The sequence below is a fragment of the Melozone crissalis genome, unplaced genomic scaffold (genome assembly GCF_028551555.1).
Source record: "Melozone crissalis strain CALT ecotype California unplaced genomic scaffold, PUWL_Pcris_2 ptg000042l_1, whole genome shotgun sequence".
Lineage (NCBI taxonomy): Eukaryota > Metazoa > Chordata > Aves > Passeriformes > Passerellidae > Melozone > Melozone crissalis.
The window spans coordinates 28891666-28908095 of NW_026535820.1; the positions used below are offsets into that span (position 1 = coordinate 28891666).

The window sequence follows — 16430 nt, forward strand, 5'->3', positions numbered from 1 at the left end:
TGCTTAGCCTGTGAAACTGGAAATTAGGCTTACTCACATAGTTATGGTTTTACTTTTCAGTAACACTACTCCCAAGAAGTTTAACTTTGACTCCTGCTAGTTATTCCTTTCAAAATAAAGCATTTGGCTTGTTTCACAAAGTGTTCTAAAATGCCTTGCTAGTTAAGGACGTTCATAGTCCGTGTTTAGACAGGGAAGATTGTGCAACTGTGCTTTTATGTGTGACACAGAGGCTCATGCCACAGTGGCTGGTGCCAAAGAGACCCATGAGTTCCCTTGTTCCTGCTGGAACATTCCAGCTGCAAGTAACATGTAAAGTTCAGCACTTATTGCTCCAAGGTGAAGCTTAACTGATTTTCAAGTTCTCACCTTGTATTATAGAATATCTAGAATATGAAGGTACCCATAAGGATCATTGAGTCCAACTCCATGTATATCTGTATTTGGAGCTGGAGATACATTGTGCCCTTTAGGAGGTGTGTCAATAAATATTTTAAACAAATGTATGAATAGAAAAATATGAACAGTTCCTTATTAACAGAGTGCATATTTGTCTGGTTTGCTCTACTGCCACATATTTCAGTAATTTTCTCACTTGCATTCTTCAGAACAGTGTATGAAGAACACCTCCATGTTGCAGATAATTTCAACAAATATGTAGCAAGGGTTTTCCTGCAATGCTGATACATTAGATTACATAAAAGTAGACCAGAAAATTCAAAATCATCTGCTAACAACATAAGCATGGTGGCATGCAATCTTGAAACCTCTTTTCTTATTTTTTTTCAGCTATGAACTTGGACCAGTGTGAGTCTTGTTTCTGAAGTCACTTAGAAGTCATTTCAACATTCCACTGCTTTCTAAGGAGGTGAGTCACTGTCTGTTGTAATGGGAGGATCAGCAGCTCCCAGTTTTCTGCTAGGTGTCACACAGAATGAGTTGTTTGGATTTGGATGTCCATTTGGAGGAAAATGGAGACAGTTCCTAGTTACTTTATCAGCTCTCAAAGAGTTTAAAAAATTGTAAATACTATCTGAAAATGTGGTTGTGTTTTGTTATGCAATTTCACTCAGGTTCTTTGAGTGAAACATGCCATATTCACTCCTCAAGGCAGGAGCAACAGCTGTGTACTTGTGAAAGAGATAAGTGAAAGTGCAAACACGCTTCTACAGGTGTGAAACTTGGAAAATTTTTGCTAAGAAACTTTACTCTTGGGAGGGAAAAAAGCCAAACAAAACCTTGCTTAAGCTACAAAGTCCACCCTGCATAAGGTGCATCCCAACAGCAATGAAAAAAGGTCACATTCCTTACCTGATGAACATTTGAGAATTTCAGTGTGTAACCAGAAAATTCTTCCTTTAGAACTAACAGTATAAACACATTCTTATTTCAGTGGATGTAGTTCTAACAGGACTAGGATGCATGTGTCAGGTGGATAATATGTTGACTTAGTGAAGATGAAAAATAAGGATTAAATCTCTATTTCATGTGGCAAACTTTTTTTGCATATTATTTTCTGATCTGCTACTACATTAAATTTTAACGTATTGATGCATAATCTACTTGATGTTTGTATTTGAGATATATGTCTATTTGAGAAACTTGCTTTGTGAGTTTGCAAGAGATTAATTTTACAGTTGCAGAGCTGTAAATTCTGGCAAGCTGGACATTTTCACACATAAGAGACAATACATGGTAATAAATGACTCTCATTCCACTGCAACAAATTATTATTAAAATTAGATGAATTTTTATTAAAAACCCACAGTACAAGAAAACTAAATCCTTGGAGGTTTGGCAGAGTTGGCCTCCAGACAGACTTAAACATATCTGTAGTTAAATGAAATCAGACGTTGTGGATATATGTGTGGATAATGCTGATTTTGCTACCTGTCTCAAAATCATTTTGATGATCTCTCACTGTGAAATAACATGACATGTGGGCCAATTGCATGTTCCCCATCTTTACAATGCAATTACAATTTTCCTCTTTCTTGTTTTTATATCTGTAAGAATAATTAAAATATCACTCCTAATTTTTTTATTTGAGGAACTGAAGGGGAGCTCAGAATTGAAACTGTAAAATCTCTGTAATAGAAAACTGAAAATATTCAACATGACACACTCCTGACATATACTCTTCTGGTGTGAAGAAACAAGTGGTGGCAGAACCCTCATATGAATTTCATGTAGGTTTGCATCACTCTTTTTTTACAATTAGAAATCCAAGAGCTAGTACTGCTTTATTTATAGTGCATGCCTTCCTGACAAGCCATCAAATTCCATACGCAGGGTTAACATCCTCAATTTGGCAGCAACCCTAACATTCCAGTGACAACTTCAAAAGACAAAGTTTCATTTAATCACAGTGGAAGGGCCAGTAAGATCCTTTCTAGAGCTGCCCTTTTTGAGGGCTACTGGACACCAAAATTTATATATAGTCCACTTTTTATTGAAAAACAGTGGAATGAAAAGTCAATTTTAAACAAAATAACAAGCAAACAAACAAAACCATGACAGTGACCCAAAACCATGAAAATCACCCTTATAAAATGCACACCAAAGTGTATGGGCCCAGGAAAAAGGATATTTCGCCTGCAGTGTTCTAGAGGTGCTGATGTATTTTAACGTGGGATTTTCTGGAGGGAACAGCCTGAAGACTTAAAGATAATGTCCATGTGTAAAATTTCTGCCTGTGTGCTTCAAGTAATGGCAGTTATTTTTCAGCATGGAAAAAAAGCCCACATCTGATTTATTTGTATATTGATATTGATGTTTGTACCTAGAAAGCTGCATGCATGGAGACATAAGTGAGGTCTCCTGCCTGCATGATTTGTATTGTGTAGGCAAAACAGTTTAGTTGTTGGTGCTTACAATTGCTTGCAGTTGGTGGTTATATACAATTGCTTTCTATGACCATTTATTACTATTTATTTTTTAGATGTTGGCTACTGTGACACAGAGCAGACAGCTATATCACTACTGTTTTAGACTTCTGCATCTCATAGATGCTACACAGTTCTCTTACCACCCCTCAGCTGGACTGTAACCTGACTTTCAAAAAACATAATTCAGATTATTCAGGATGAATTATTCAGGATGAATAATTATTCATGGGATCTGATGAAAGATCACATGTGACTCTTCAAGTGCCTCTGTGAAGATACCTCTCAGTGCACATGCAGGGAGACATGCATGGCCCCCATTCTTCTGTGCTGCAGGCTGTAGAAAGCCTTTAATACTACTGGCAAGGCTAGGCCTGGGTGATGCATCATTTGGGGGCCAAATGAAAGGATTTGCAGTCACTCTTACTTTCTTTTGTGAAGTGGGGGAGCTTCAAGCACTATATTGGTTTTCTTCAAATTCTTGCAACTATCTGTAAACTTAAATTCCTATAAAAGTATTTTAATTACAAAACACCCTTTCAATACTTGAAGCAGCTCAAAAATTTTTTTCCCCCCTAGATTTTACATATTTATAAGAAATTCAAACAAATCCTTTGTAAGTGTTCCATTAAAGCTCGGGCACTTTCCTTCTTATTTTTTTCATTTATACTGCCGTTACAGTAGCAGGAAAAGTTGGGAAACTACAATTTTACCTGCCTGCAAAAGGTTCTTTACATCACAGCAAAAAAACCATTAACAAAAGGTACCTAGCAGTGGGTGAGCATTTTGTTAATGTAAAAAAGGTTAACTACTTGTACTTCAAACAAGTACTTGGCACGCCTGGGCAGCGAACCCAGCGGGTAACACGAAGTGAGTCAGAAGGTGCAGTCTTTAATGAAAGTGAGGTGCAGGTGCCACGGGCAGAGCGACCTCGGTGGCACAAGGGTGCAGCCGTGCCGTAACGCGGCCACTCCTCCTCGGGTTCCCAGAGCTGTCGTGGCTGCCGGGATGCGGAGCGGGGCTGTGCAGGCTCGCTCTCCATCCCTTTGGACACCAGGGGAGGTGGGTACGGAGCTCCCGTCGCGGTTCCCTCCTCAAAACCACGTCGGAGCTGCAGCCACGCGGCCCCAGCCAGCCCATCCGTGCTCAGGTGTGGCGCTGGCAGTGCCCTGGTCCCGCTGTGACCCCGCCGAGCTGGCCAGAACACAGAACCCACGCTCTGCCCAGGCTGCCGTGCCGGAACAGCTGAGCCATGGATCACAGTGGTGCTGCACCAGCCAGGGAGCAGGATCACAGGACCACGGCCGGTTCATAGAATTGTTCATTGAAATTGTCCACTGTTAAAAAAGACCTTTATCGACTCTGTCAGGAAAATCCACAAACGCCAGAGCTTTAAGTCCAAAAATGAGAGAGACGCATCCTGTCTTTATTCGAATAAAGGAAGACTGACTCCACTGAGACACAAACCCGTGCGGTTTTCTCTCTCGAGGTTTTGGAGGGCGCAGCCTACTTTTATTCCAAATTCCCGGCCGGATGTTGCCCAAATTCCTTTCCCCACTGGCTGAGGCACTAGGAAGGTACAGCCTGCCCGAACCGCCTGTCACATATTCCCCCCTTAAAGCTCAGAAACTCAGGCTTGTGCAGACCCTTGTCTGTTTCAGGAGCAGTACTGCTGGGCTCTGCAACAAACCTGCTGCCCCGAGTCAGCAGAGACATTAAAACCCATTTCAAAGACGTTAACAATCACCCCAGCACTGCCAAGTCCACCACTAAACCCTAAGTCCCTAAGTGCCACATCTACACATCCTTTAAATGCCTCCAAGGATGCCCACCCAAAGCAATTCCATCAGTTTGAACAGCATGCAGCAGCAGGTCAGTCAAACTGGAATATTGCGCTTTGCTTCCTGAACCACACATCTTGAAAAATGGACAAAAAAATTGCATTAAAAAAGGGAAGGTATATACACGTGTATATATAAGTATAGGTAATTGAGACTAAAAAGGTTCTTGGTGTTTACAAGCTAATTATTCTGTTTCGTATTTTTGTAGGGGTGGGAACTGCAGACTAAAGGTATATGCAACTTTTCTTAAAAAATTTGCTACTCAGTGAAAAACCAGTGGTGGTTAAGGAACCCTTATGGGTTGATGCTGATAAATTGATATCCTACAGACATCACCACATCCTTTGGAGGGCCTGCCAGCGACATTCTACCTATGAGATCATCACTGAGTCATGGGGTTATTTCTTCTGAACACATCTGGTGGGAAATCCCCTGATTCAGAGTTGGTAAGTAGTATTATGGTGACTGCCTTTATGCTGCTGAATGTCTGACTTCTGGTAGTAGTAGTTACAAAGCTGTGTGTGTGTTCTGTACAGGAGCAAACACAGAATATTGAGTAGGAAAGGCAGGGAGAGTTTTAAGTTACACGGCTAAGTAAAGTGTTGGAACTACTCTTGGAATGAGTGACAATTCTAGCAAAATCAGTATTTTGGTGTGGTGGAAATATAGCAACTGCAGAATCATTCCTACTGTCATATTCTGTTAGAAAATAAAATAGTCTATATTTACAATCCATTGATAAACTAATCTATTAACAAATTAAATTCTTGTTAATTACTCATTGACTTATTCAGCTTGCATTTTAATTTATCTTTATTAGTGGAACTAATATTTCAGAACACAGAACAACTTTTCAGCACAACTCTAGAATTCTGTATATACCTAAGCCAAAACATTAAACGTACAGATGTAAACATTTAATAAGTATAGCTTATAACTGCAAAATAAAACTAATTGTTTTTGGTACAGGTATGATTTCTTTCTTAGATTAACAGCGACTCTGCCTTAGTTGCTACTTGTCCCATACCAATGGCTCCCTCTTCAGGCCATTCCTAAAATATGCTGCCTCTCTTCATTTTGTTAGAAATGTTTCAACTTGTTAAGACTCCAGCTTGCAAGGTCGTGTCTTCTCCAGTGTATTTCCTCCCAGTAAACAAACGATGAAATAACTGAGGGACCGGGCAGGTTCACTTGCTGTTACTTGATAGCCAAATCTACGAATCTTTAAAGCCATATGAAAGGAATTTGTAAACTGCAGAGAAACTGAGCTTAAAGGTCATCAAAAGGTTGCTTTACCTCTTTTCCTCATGCTGAAAAATATCCAGAACAATTAGATTGTCCGTAATTTTATTAGTCTTACAACTACCAGTGGCTTCAAACGATTAAATCTAAATATGTATTTAAAATCACACAGATATCTTTACTACAAATTTGGCCATACTCTGTGGGGATTTCCTATTATACACAGAACAATTATATCCTGTGCTATAACCCTTAGGTACAGGACAAGGAGATAGCCCTCTCTCACAATGTCCAACGTGGTACTTTGCTGTTTTAAATTTTGTTCATTCATTTCAGATCTTTCCCAAGACACTGGTAAAGTGTCTTGCTTCAATGAAGGCCCCACGCCACAGCAACTCCTGTTTTTAACCCATTCTTACAGTCTTTACAACCCACAAGAGATTTGGCATTGTTGTGCCATAAGTTTGGCAGACTAGCCAGTGGCTAACTGGCTGAATAGCACTGCGAATTGTCACTTCTAGTCGGTAAGCTGGTGCACACTGTGTCAGTGGAAAGTCAAGGAACTGCAAACCTATTCCCAAAGAGGTGCTCAATCCTTGTTCCTCTGTGCCACGCCCTTGAAGAATGCTAAAAGCTGTTTAACTAAGATATGGCCTACTAAAAAATGTTGTGTCATCAGGAGATAAATGGGAAACCTGCATTTTAAAAATCAAGACACTGTGAACAAGCAATTGCATTTCACCACAAGCATCTGAAGACTCTTTACACGTTGCTTCTTTGCTTTGATATTATATTTTATCATGTGACTTGGCTTAAAAAGAGGGAAAGAACACTTGGGGTTTCATCATCGCGGTTTCTTCACGAATTTATAAAATGCGAAATACAAACTGCCTCCCTCTTGCCTTTGTCAACTGTTTCTGCCTTCAACTGCATTCTCTGAAAGGTATTTTAATATAGCTTGGATCGTCGACACCTTTCTGATAACCCAAGTGAACGGCTGCGGGCTGTGCGCCAAGGACTTGTTTCCCCCTCCTCCTGCAGAACAGGTTTCCCAAGGACCAGATCCACATCTCGCTGCGGTGCGATGCGGGGTGAGAATGTGAAGCACAGCTTTGTGCACAGCCCTGTGCGGCCCGAGGTTACCCCGGCGCGGGGGCTGCCCTAGGAGCAGAGGCCACCAGCAGGCCGGGCTGCGCCACACACCAAGGAACGGGCAGCTGCGGGAAGCCCCAAACCCGCACCCGCTGGCTCCTGCCGGCGCCGTCTGCTCTCGTCCCGGCACGCACACTCCGGGAAAACCCTCGGAGCTCCGTCCCTCCCTTAGGGACCGTCCCTTCCCGGGATATGGGGGTGGCAGCCCCAGTTGGGAGCCAGGGGCGCTGTCACGGCAGGGCAAGATGGCGCCGGGGACTGCGTGCGCGCGCGGCGGCGGCGGCCGTTGGGCGCGCGGCCCCTCGCGCCCGCGGCGGCACGAGCGGCGCCGCCGCACCGGCGCCCCCGCCCCGCCGGCGCCGCCGCGTCACGTGAGCGCGCCTCGCCCCCGCCCCCCCCGCGCGCCGGGAGTGACGCAGCGCGGCGGATCTACGGCGCGCCACTGGTGACACGGCTCAGCACAAGCGGAGGCGCTCGGCTCCCCCCGCGCGGTAAGCGCTGCCCGCCGCGGCGCGGCCGGCCCGTCCCGCCGCCCAGCGGCGCGGGGCGAGCCGGTGCCTCGGCCCTCGCGAGGGGGGCTCACGGGGTCGCCGCGTCGCCGTCTCCCCTCGGGCTTTTTGGGCCTCTGCGCTGCCGTCGTTTTTTTTTTTTTTTGGGTGGGCGGGCGAGCGGGTTGTGGCGCACCATCCGAGCCAATCCCGTGCCTGCTTCCTCCCAAGCTGCTTGCCGATTGGCCGTGGCGCTGAGGGCGGGAAGAGCGCCTCTGGCGCTCATTGGCTGCCGCAGCCGGCCCCGGGGCCCTGGGGGTCTTCCCTTCCGCTGTGCCGCAGGCGGGCGGCGGCGGGGACAGGAGAGGGAGAGAGCACGGGCGAGGACAGCGGGGACGGCGGGAGGGACAGAGAGAGAACCGGACAGGGCGGGACCCGCGCGAGTCGCCACCGCGCTGCGCGGTTCCGGCTGGCGCGTGCTCCGGGCTCCTCCCATGTTCCCTGTGGCTCCCCCCGCCGCCCAGCTCCTCGGGGCCGGTGCGCACGCGCGGGGGCCGCCGGGCGCAGCTGCGGCCTGAGGAGACAGCGGGACACGACGGGGCACGGCGGCGGCGGTGGGTGCCGGGCCCGTGGAGCCGCCGCCCCACAGGGACGGCCCCGGGCGGCGCCCCCGACCCGCCGAGCCGGGACTGATGGCGCGGTGGCGGCTGCGCAGGCGCGGCGGGGCGGGGTCGGTCCGGGGAGGGCGCTCGGGAGTGGCGGCGTGCGGGGTTTGGCGATGCTCGGTGTGGTTTCAGCCGCCCGAATACCCCCTTTCTTACTTCCCCCTCCTTTCCCGAAGGCTGCTGTAGAATGAGCTTTGAGAAGTGCAGCGCTTGACGGTGAGGGACGGACACACGTGACTGTAGGAGCTCTGTACGTGGCTCTTGTAAGGTATAAAGGAAGGGTTGTTGCTACTTTCCCTTTATTCTGCTTCAGTCACCAGGCAGAGCAGTCACTGAATTACAGAAGTAGGATGGAAAAGACCTCTGATGCAGCGAACACCATTTTGTCAACAGATAGCACTGTGTGCCACATCCAGTCTTTCATTAAACACCTTCAGGGACAGTGACTCCATCACCTCCCTGAGCAGTCCATTCCAAAGTCTAATCACACTTTCATTAAAAGATTGCTTCCTGATGCCCAGCCTGAACTTCCCCTGGTGCAGCTTAAGGCTTTTGTCCTCTCAAGCTGTTGCCTGGGAGAAGATGCTGACCCACACCTGGCCTCATTCTCCTTTCAGGTGGTTGTAGAGAATGATAAGATCTCCCTTGAGCCTCCTCCAGGCTGAACAATCCCAGCTCCCTCAGCTATTCCTCACAGAACTACTGCTCTCCTCTGGAGGTCGGGCTCTTGAATCATGAGCACCTCCTGTGCTCTCACAGTCTTCTGACTTTCAACGTGGCTTTGATCTAAGGAATCAAGAGTAGACCCCTAGGGAATCTGTCAGGTGGTGGCAGGGAAAGCAAGTTCCCATAAACAACACAGGAATGTTGATACACTTCTGAGGGTGTGTCTGTCTTCAGAAGGAAAGATCATTAAACCAGAACTGCCGGATGGGCTTTGAGGGATAGGTTATTATCTGTATGTCCTTTATATAGAGGAAATTGTTTAGTGTGAAGGTGGAAAGGCACTGGCACAGGTTGCCTGGAGGGGCTGTGGGTGCCCCATTCCTGGAACTGTTCCAAGGCCAGGTTGGATGGGGCTCTGAGCAGCTGGCTCTTGCAGAAGGTGTTGGCACTAAGTGATCTTTGAAGTCCCTTCCAACCCAAGCCTTTCTATGAGTCTGTGTCCTGTCCTGTTTACTTTGAGCTGTGAAAGGTTTCCTGTTGCTCCTTCAAGTAACTGTTGTGGCCTGTGGACCATAATGTTAATATTAAATGTAATGTTAGTTAGGGGAAGGAAAAAACATTTGTGATCTGAATGTTGTAGCTAGTAGTGATCTTAGAATTTATAAAGTTAAAGGTTTTGTTTCTGTTTTCCTGTTTTCTTTGCTTCTTTGTGTAGTTGTTCAGATGCAGACTCACAAGACTTTGGCTTTGTCACATGCTCGTGCTCATCCATATGATACTAAGGATGGTGGTGACACCTAGGGAGTGGTAAATAATGGGAATCCCAAAGGGCAGGGGTAAGAGTGGCAGTGGTGGATTTTCTGGTGGTGAGAAACCATAGCAGACTAACATACAATTTAAACACTGGATGTAATTCCCTGTGATTCTCACCTTAATACCCCAAAGGTGTGGCATGTGAAGACTATAAATTTTCCATACCTGTATCAGAACTTGAGTAATCAAGATGTTTGTATGAGGCTGGAGCTTTGGATGTTGGGGTCTATATTTTTCCCAGGTCACACCTCTTTATGAAAGATGAAGACAATTACAGGCTTCAGTTGGGTCTCTCTTGCAATCTCCTACACTATTCACAGCAAGTTACATTCATCATGGAAGTAACATTGCAGTCATTCTGTCCTTATTTCATAAATTATCTCAGCATGGACATATAATCAGATTGTAGCTTTTATATATAAAATATGGAGCCTGGCAGTAATTGTATAATCCATACATTTTAGAAAAAGTTAAATGCACTGATGTGACAGGATGATGATGGACTGTGACTTTTTCAGTATGTTCAAACATGTCAGTTTTATTAGCATTTTGGGAAATATAATTCAAATGACTTGAGTTAAATCCTTTACTATCATTCTTCTGTCGGAACTACTGTATAGTAACAGCATCAGAGATTTCTAATTTATTTGCATGAGAGTTTTCTTTGTTAGAAATGCTTTTAAAACTTAACCTGTGTTGTCTCTATAGAAAAACATTACTTTCATATAAAATGCGTGTGAAGGAGATGTCAGTCACAGTATTCCATTAAACCCAACCTTTTGTAGTGAAGAACTGCATTTTCTTGTTAGTGTGCACAACATTAGAATGAGGTGGCTTTGCTTTGCCTATTTTTTTCCAATTTTTTGAATGTATACAGTTTTGTGCATGAGATGGAATTTACAGACACACTGGCACATGAAATGTGGTTGAACTGGAATAGTTTGGTGGCTCCTATGTTTGAATTTGCTAATGTGATTTAGAATTTAAATATTCTCTTCCTCAGGAAAACAGAAAGGTTTCATTGGATGGATGATCCCACCAAGTCAAATAAAAACACTGGTTTCAGATACACTTGGTCTACTCATTCATTGAAATTAATGCCTTGGTATTATGGTGCATGTTAAAGGTACTAAAAAGTTGACCTTTTAGATTGAAATCTGGAGCATAACTTACTCTTTTGAAAGCTTGGGAAGAAAGACAAGATGATGTGATTGAACAGATGTAGTGGCTGTGTGTCCTTCAGCTGTTCTCAAAGCTAGACATGCAGTGGAGTGGTCTCTCTCCTGTGCTCTGTTGTGTGAGCTGTGGGAGGGTTGGGGGGTAGGATGGTTGGGACGGACGGAGACGAGAGATCTCTGCAGCCAGGTCGTGGAACTTGTGGTTTATTGCAAAGGGTGTGGGTGCAGGGAGCTGCTTGGAGCTGCCAGCCCCAGCTCAGAGCAGGCCCGAGAGAAGAGAGGGGTAGAGAGGATGAGGAGGGTAAGAGAGCAAGAGGGTAAGAGCATAAGGGAGTAAAAAAGGTAAGAGAGTCAAAAGGGTAAGAGAGCAAAGGCATAAGAGAGTGAGGTTCCCGTTACAATACAATAAATCTTCTGTGTTGAATATTCGAATTCTCACTAACGAATCTAGTACAATATACAAATCCTAGAGCATTTACATACAGCCTATAAGAATCATTACATTACCATACTATGTTACATTTTAAACCCTAAAACCTACTTTTTGGAGCCCTTCTGCCAAGCTAGTAGGGCCTGCTCTGACTCTTGGACCTGTCTGCAAGGAGAGGGTATTGTTTCATCAAGAGGGGATTACCTTCAGTCGGCCACACCATTGTTTTCCAGTTGTTCAGTAACTAAGGTATCTCAAAGCTTGCTTTCATTTCAGTCTTGCTTATAGTTTCTATATTCTCAAAATCTTTTGCCAGGCAATCATATTTATAAGGCTTTCCTGTTTCATCTTCCCCAACATGAGGAGTCAAATGGAAGTGGTGCTTTCACTTTGACAGCAGCTGCCCAGCTCAGCATTTGTGGTTATTTTTCTACCCCAGAAAGGTCTTGCTTTGTGTTGGCCTTGCCACCTTGGGGTAGCACAGTCACCCAGCACTGCCACCACTGCCCGAGGTGCAGCCACATCACTGCAGCCTTGGCCAGCAGCAGCCCAGGCATGGAGGCACTGCTCCTCTGATGTACCAGGAGTGGAAGGAGCAGAAGCAATGACAGCACTTCTTGGTGGACACAAAGACATGATGGAAATGAGCACTGTGCCTCACGAGTGATCACAGAATCAACTATGGTTCTTTCTCAAAAGACGTTTGGGATTGAGTCCAATCTCTGACCCAGCACCACCATGTCAGTTAGACCATGGCACTAAGGGCTGAGTTCAGTCTTTCCTTAAACACCTTCAGGGACAGTGATTCCATCACCTCCCTGAGCAGTCCATTCCAAGAGCTAATCACAAAACTCTTCCTCAGGTGCAGCCTAAACTCCCCCTGGTGCAGCTTAAGACTTGTGTTCTCTTGTCCTGGCGCTGGTTGCCGGGGAGAAGAGGCCAACTTCTCTCAGGCAAGTATGTTTAGTAGTAACAAGCATAGGGTTGTCAACATGATTGTCTTGGAGAGAATGTATTAGGAGTAGGGTTGCATGGGACCTGGCACTGCAAACTGCTTAAATCTTGCCTGACCCGTGGTGTCAAAGTTCATGCAAAATCTCTCCAGTAACATCAGAGGGATTGTATCTTTGGTCTGTTTGCTTTTGCAGTGGACATTCTTACATGGTTACACAAATGTGTATGAAAATTTAAATATGCCCAATTGTAATTTTTAATTGTTTTTTGGTCATTATGGCCTATGTTAACATATAAAGTGACATTGTTTGTAAGCATGTGTGTATAAAACTAGTGCAGAAGCAAAAAATGTAAAAAAGATGTTCCTGTAATTTCCAATTTCTCACCTGCAGAAGTTCTAAAGGTAACTTTGCTTTGGAGAAAGGAGTTGTATGTTTAAAACAGGAATCATACATGCTTTCCTGCTCTGCAGTTGTGAATGCCATTAGTCTTGTTTCTGCCATCTGCAGAGAAGAGTCAGTACTTACAGGACAGTCTGTAGCCTATTGTAGGTGTTTATGTTAAATGTATGTGAAAGTTTTCATATTTTGCTTAATCTCAGTTCTTCAACAGGAGAAGACAAAAGAAAGTTGAGTCCCAAACTTTTGTCAGCAATCTACAGCTTTATAGCAGAAAGAAATCTAGCTATCTTTTTTCTCAGTAAGGAAAGGAAAATTGCAGTACCTACTACCCAATTCACACACATCCTTACAAAGAAGGAAATTACCTAAGTGCCTTTTAGAAACAGGCACTAATGGTGTTCCAAAAGTAGAATGCTTGTTTGCATGATTGTGACTGCTTTCCAGTCCTCTGTTAGCAGAGCTGTTGATTGCTAAATCTTTTTTGCTTTGTTTTGTTTTGTTTGCTTGTTCTACACCAGGCTGACCTTTCTTCTCTGTAGTGTGGCCTACCACTGAACTACTGTCTGTATGGGTTTTGTTCAAGTGGGCTGTGAGGCCATGAGTGTTTTAGGCTTTTTGATCCTTAGTGGTGCAGGCATAAATTTTAATTGCCTCTGCCTTTCTGAGTCCAGACATACAAGTTGGTACGTGTGTGTGATGTATGCAGTGGCCCAGGGGGAGGTGTACAGGATCAATGTATAGATCTGAATGTGTACATCTCTATAGGTTATATTTTGCTACAAGTGCATATATAGATGTTTTTCTAGCTGTTATTTCTTTCTCTCACTGTAGGTATAAAGTTTCTTGCTGTTCTTAGCCCCATCTTTGCAATTTCGAAAGTTCTTCTCAAAAATACAGGTAACATGACATAAAAAATGCATATAAATATTAAAATCCACTGGAATTACAAGGGGTAACAAACTTACTGGAATGGTAACACTAAGTAATCATTTCACATGGAAATCATCATTTCACGTGATTTTTTTTTTTTAATGGAATCCATACAGTTACCTGGTTATATAAGCTTTTCTGTAGGAAACACTCCAGCAAGAAGTTTGAGAACATTCCAGAGGAGTTTGTGGAGGTCCTGACAGGAGTTCTGATTTAATCAAAGACAGACTGTTGTGTTGCCATTTGGATGGCCTCAAGAGCTCTGGTATGGCTTTATATATGTGAGCTCTCTCTTTAGTCAGATTTTCAAGCTCGGGCTCACTCTGGAAGAGCCTGTGACCTTCACCTGTTTCCATTCAATGGGTTGGATTGGATTTATTTAAACGTTTGCTGTAGACATTTGCTGTGAACATGAGATAGTCCATGCAGAGTTGGCTTTGGCACTCCTAATCAGGAGGAGACTTACTTTATCTGCCCTGATAGTGTCTAGCGTGTTGGCACCTCCCTCGTCTGTGCTGGAGGGAGAAGCAGGGACCAGGGTGACTTTTCCATCTTGGTTCACATTTTGAAGTATCAGACTTACTGCTCTTGTAGTGCCTGTAGGGTTGGTGCCTCTGGAAAGCCCTGTGCTGGCTGTGTGTGCTGTAGCTGAGTCTCATCCTGCTGTGTGCCCAGAGCTCACTGGGTGTGCCAGGGTTTCCTGCTCAATGTTCTGCAGCCCTGCAGGACATCTGTGATTCCTGTGACTGACAAATGTCAGCTTTCCTGGTTTCCATGCTTCTGAGGAGTTCCTGGGATAGCCAGCATCTATGCACATCTTTCTGCACAATAGCCACGGCATAGGAATATGGCAAAGGAATATGGCAATTCTGCATTTTGCAATGACACGTGGTCTTTTAACATGGAGAAAGAAATTCCAGTTCCATGCTTGTCTTCCACTGAATATTTAAGTGACATTGAATATTTAAGTTGGATTGTTCCAAGTCCTTGAGAAAAGGATAGCAAACTCCATATCTTCAGTGAAGGCAAAATGTTGCATTTTCCTGGTTCCTTGGTGTGTAACATGCTTTCTGCAGGGATGTATTGACATTGAATTTGGGACACTGAATACACTGTCAGGTCAGCAGTGATCCTTGTGTTTTGTTTATTTGTTTGATTTGTTACTTTTGTCTTCTTCTTTTTATTTTCAATGCCTGTGAAGTAAAGGCTGTTTCTTTCCATGCTTCCCATGTGAGGCAAACTGAGGTTTACCTTTTACCTTAATCTTTAAAAGGAAGATTATTCTTGGGTTTTGTCATATAAATTGCTAATAGGATATACATTTCTGAAAAGTCAGAATGGATAAATATAAAATCTAAAAGCATTGATAAACTGCAGCTTGTTTGTTTGCTTTGGCATCTCCAGAATAAGGTGCAATGAATACCAAAAGTTACTAGTTCAGCATGTGTATCCTTTACTGGGCAAAGCCTGGCTGTTACAAGACAGAGCTAATTTTTTTTTTTATTAGAGCCAGTGGTAGCACAACATGTAAGTTCAAAGATACAGTACATAAAGATGTTTTCTGGATGTTGTCTTCAGAATCTGCCAACTTAGTTTCTGTTGTTCTGAGTTTTATTGGTACAACAATGGACTGATTTGAATTGCATTTGTTTTGTTTTCCCTGCCTGTTGTTCACATTTTCATTTTAAATTATTTACAAGTCTGAAGCTTGAAGATGAGAGCCTAATGAATGCTTTTAAAAATAAAACCATCTTCTTTAAGCATGTTATGCTTCATGTTTTGAATTTATAACCCAAGTCTTAATGAATCGTTTCCTAGTTGCTCTCATCTTAGAATTTATGAGCTGTCCTATTTACAAGTCCTACCTATACAATGGAAAGATAATTCCTGTTTACCTCAAATAAACTGTTCTTGTTAACAAGCTTAAACTGTTAATTAGGAATAATATGGCAATGAATACTATGTCAAACCTTTTAGCAAGAATGTGGAGATGCAATATTTAGTTGTTGAGCCTTTTTCTGGTACATTCCATAATGTAAGAATACAGAGTGTTGTGGTTTTTGCTGTCTCATATATTTATCAGGTTAATAAAAAGTATTTTAGGGAGAAATTATGGCATATAGGTCCTCACAGAAGCAGGTTGATTTCTGCCCTACATTTAGGATAATATCTTGGTGTCCACGTACTATGATACTGCTAAAAGCCTCTTTGTTGCAAGGCTTCAGATAGATGGCAGACATGTGAAGAACCCTTGTGACTTCATGCTTATGTCCAGGTAGTATTTTTTAGCAGATAAATTATTCTTCTGAAAAAACCAACAGGGATAACAGTAGTTGCTTTGAGTGTACATTAATGTAATTTAATCAGGAAGGAAAGAAAACCTGGGACTAGAATTTGATGTTATTTACCTGACTATAAATCAGAATATTTTCATTTAGTTTAACAGAATTTTTTCAATTTGTGTCAAAATGATCAAAATCAGAACCTGACACAACCTCCCCATTTTATAATTTTTGCATACAAAACCAAAGAAATAAAATTGGATTTCTAATTTTTTTGTCCAAATCCTACCTCAAAAAATAGATTGGTTCTTGAGTAGAGGTTTTGCAATACAGTGTTGTTACTTGTTGGTACTTGGAACTTGGCAGATATGTTATAAGAAAAAAACTACCTTTTTTTTCTTTAGCTGTTTCTCATTAGGCTTTGACTGTTAAAAATGCAGACTTGTGAATGTGAGTGCCGTTCTAAATCTAGGAAGCTCAGAAATTCTTGACAAGAATTGCTT

General features: G+C 43.4%; 1 protein-coding gene across 1 annotated transcript in view; it reads left to right on the forward strand.

The window, feature by feature from the left end:
- Nucleotides 1-7538: 7538 nt before the first annotated feature.
- ZNF407 (zinc finger protein 407) overlaps nt 7539-16430 on the forward strand; it is a 332858-nt gene continuing 323966 nt past the window's right edge. Inside the window, exon 1 of the mRNA XM_054284975.1 lies at nt 7539-7611. The gene's annotated coding sequence lies outside the window, so the exon portion shown is untranslated. The remainder of the gene's footprint in view (nt 7612-16430) is intronic.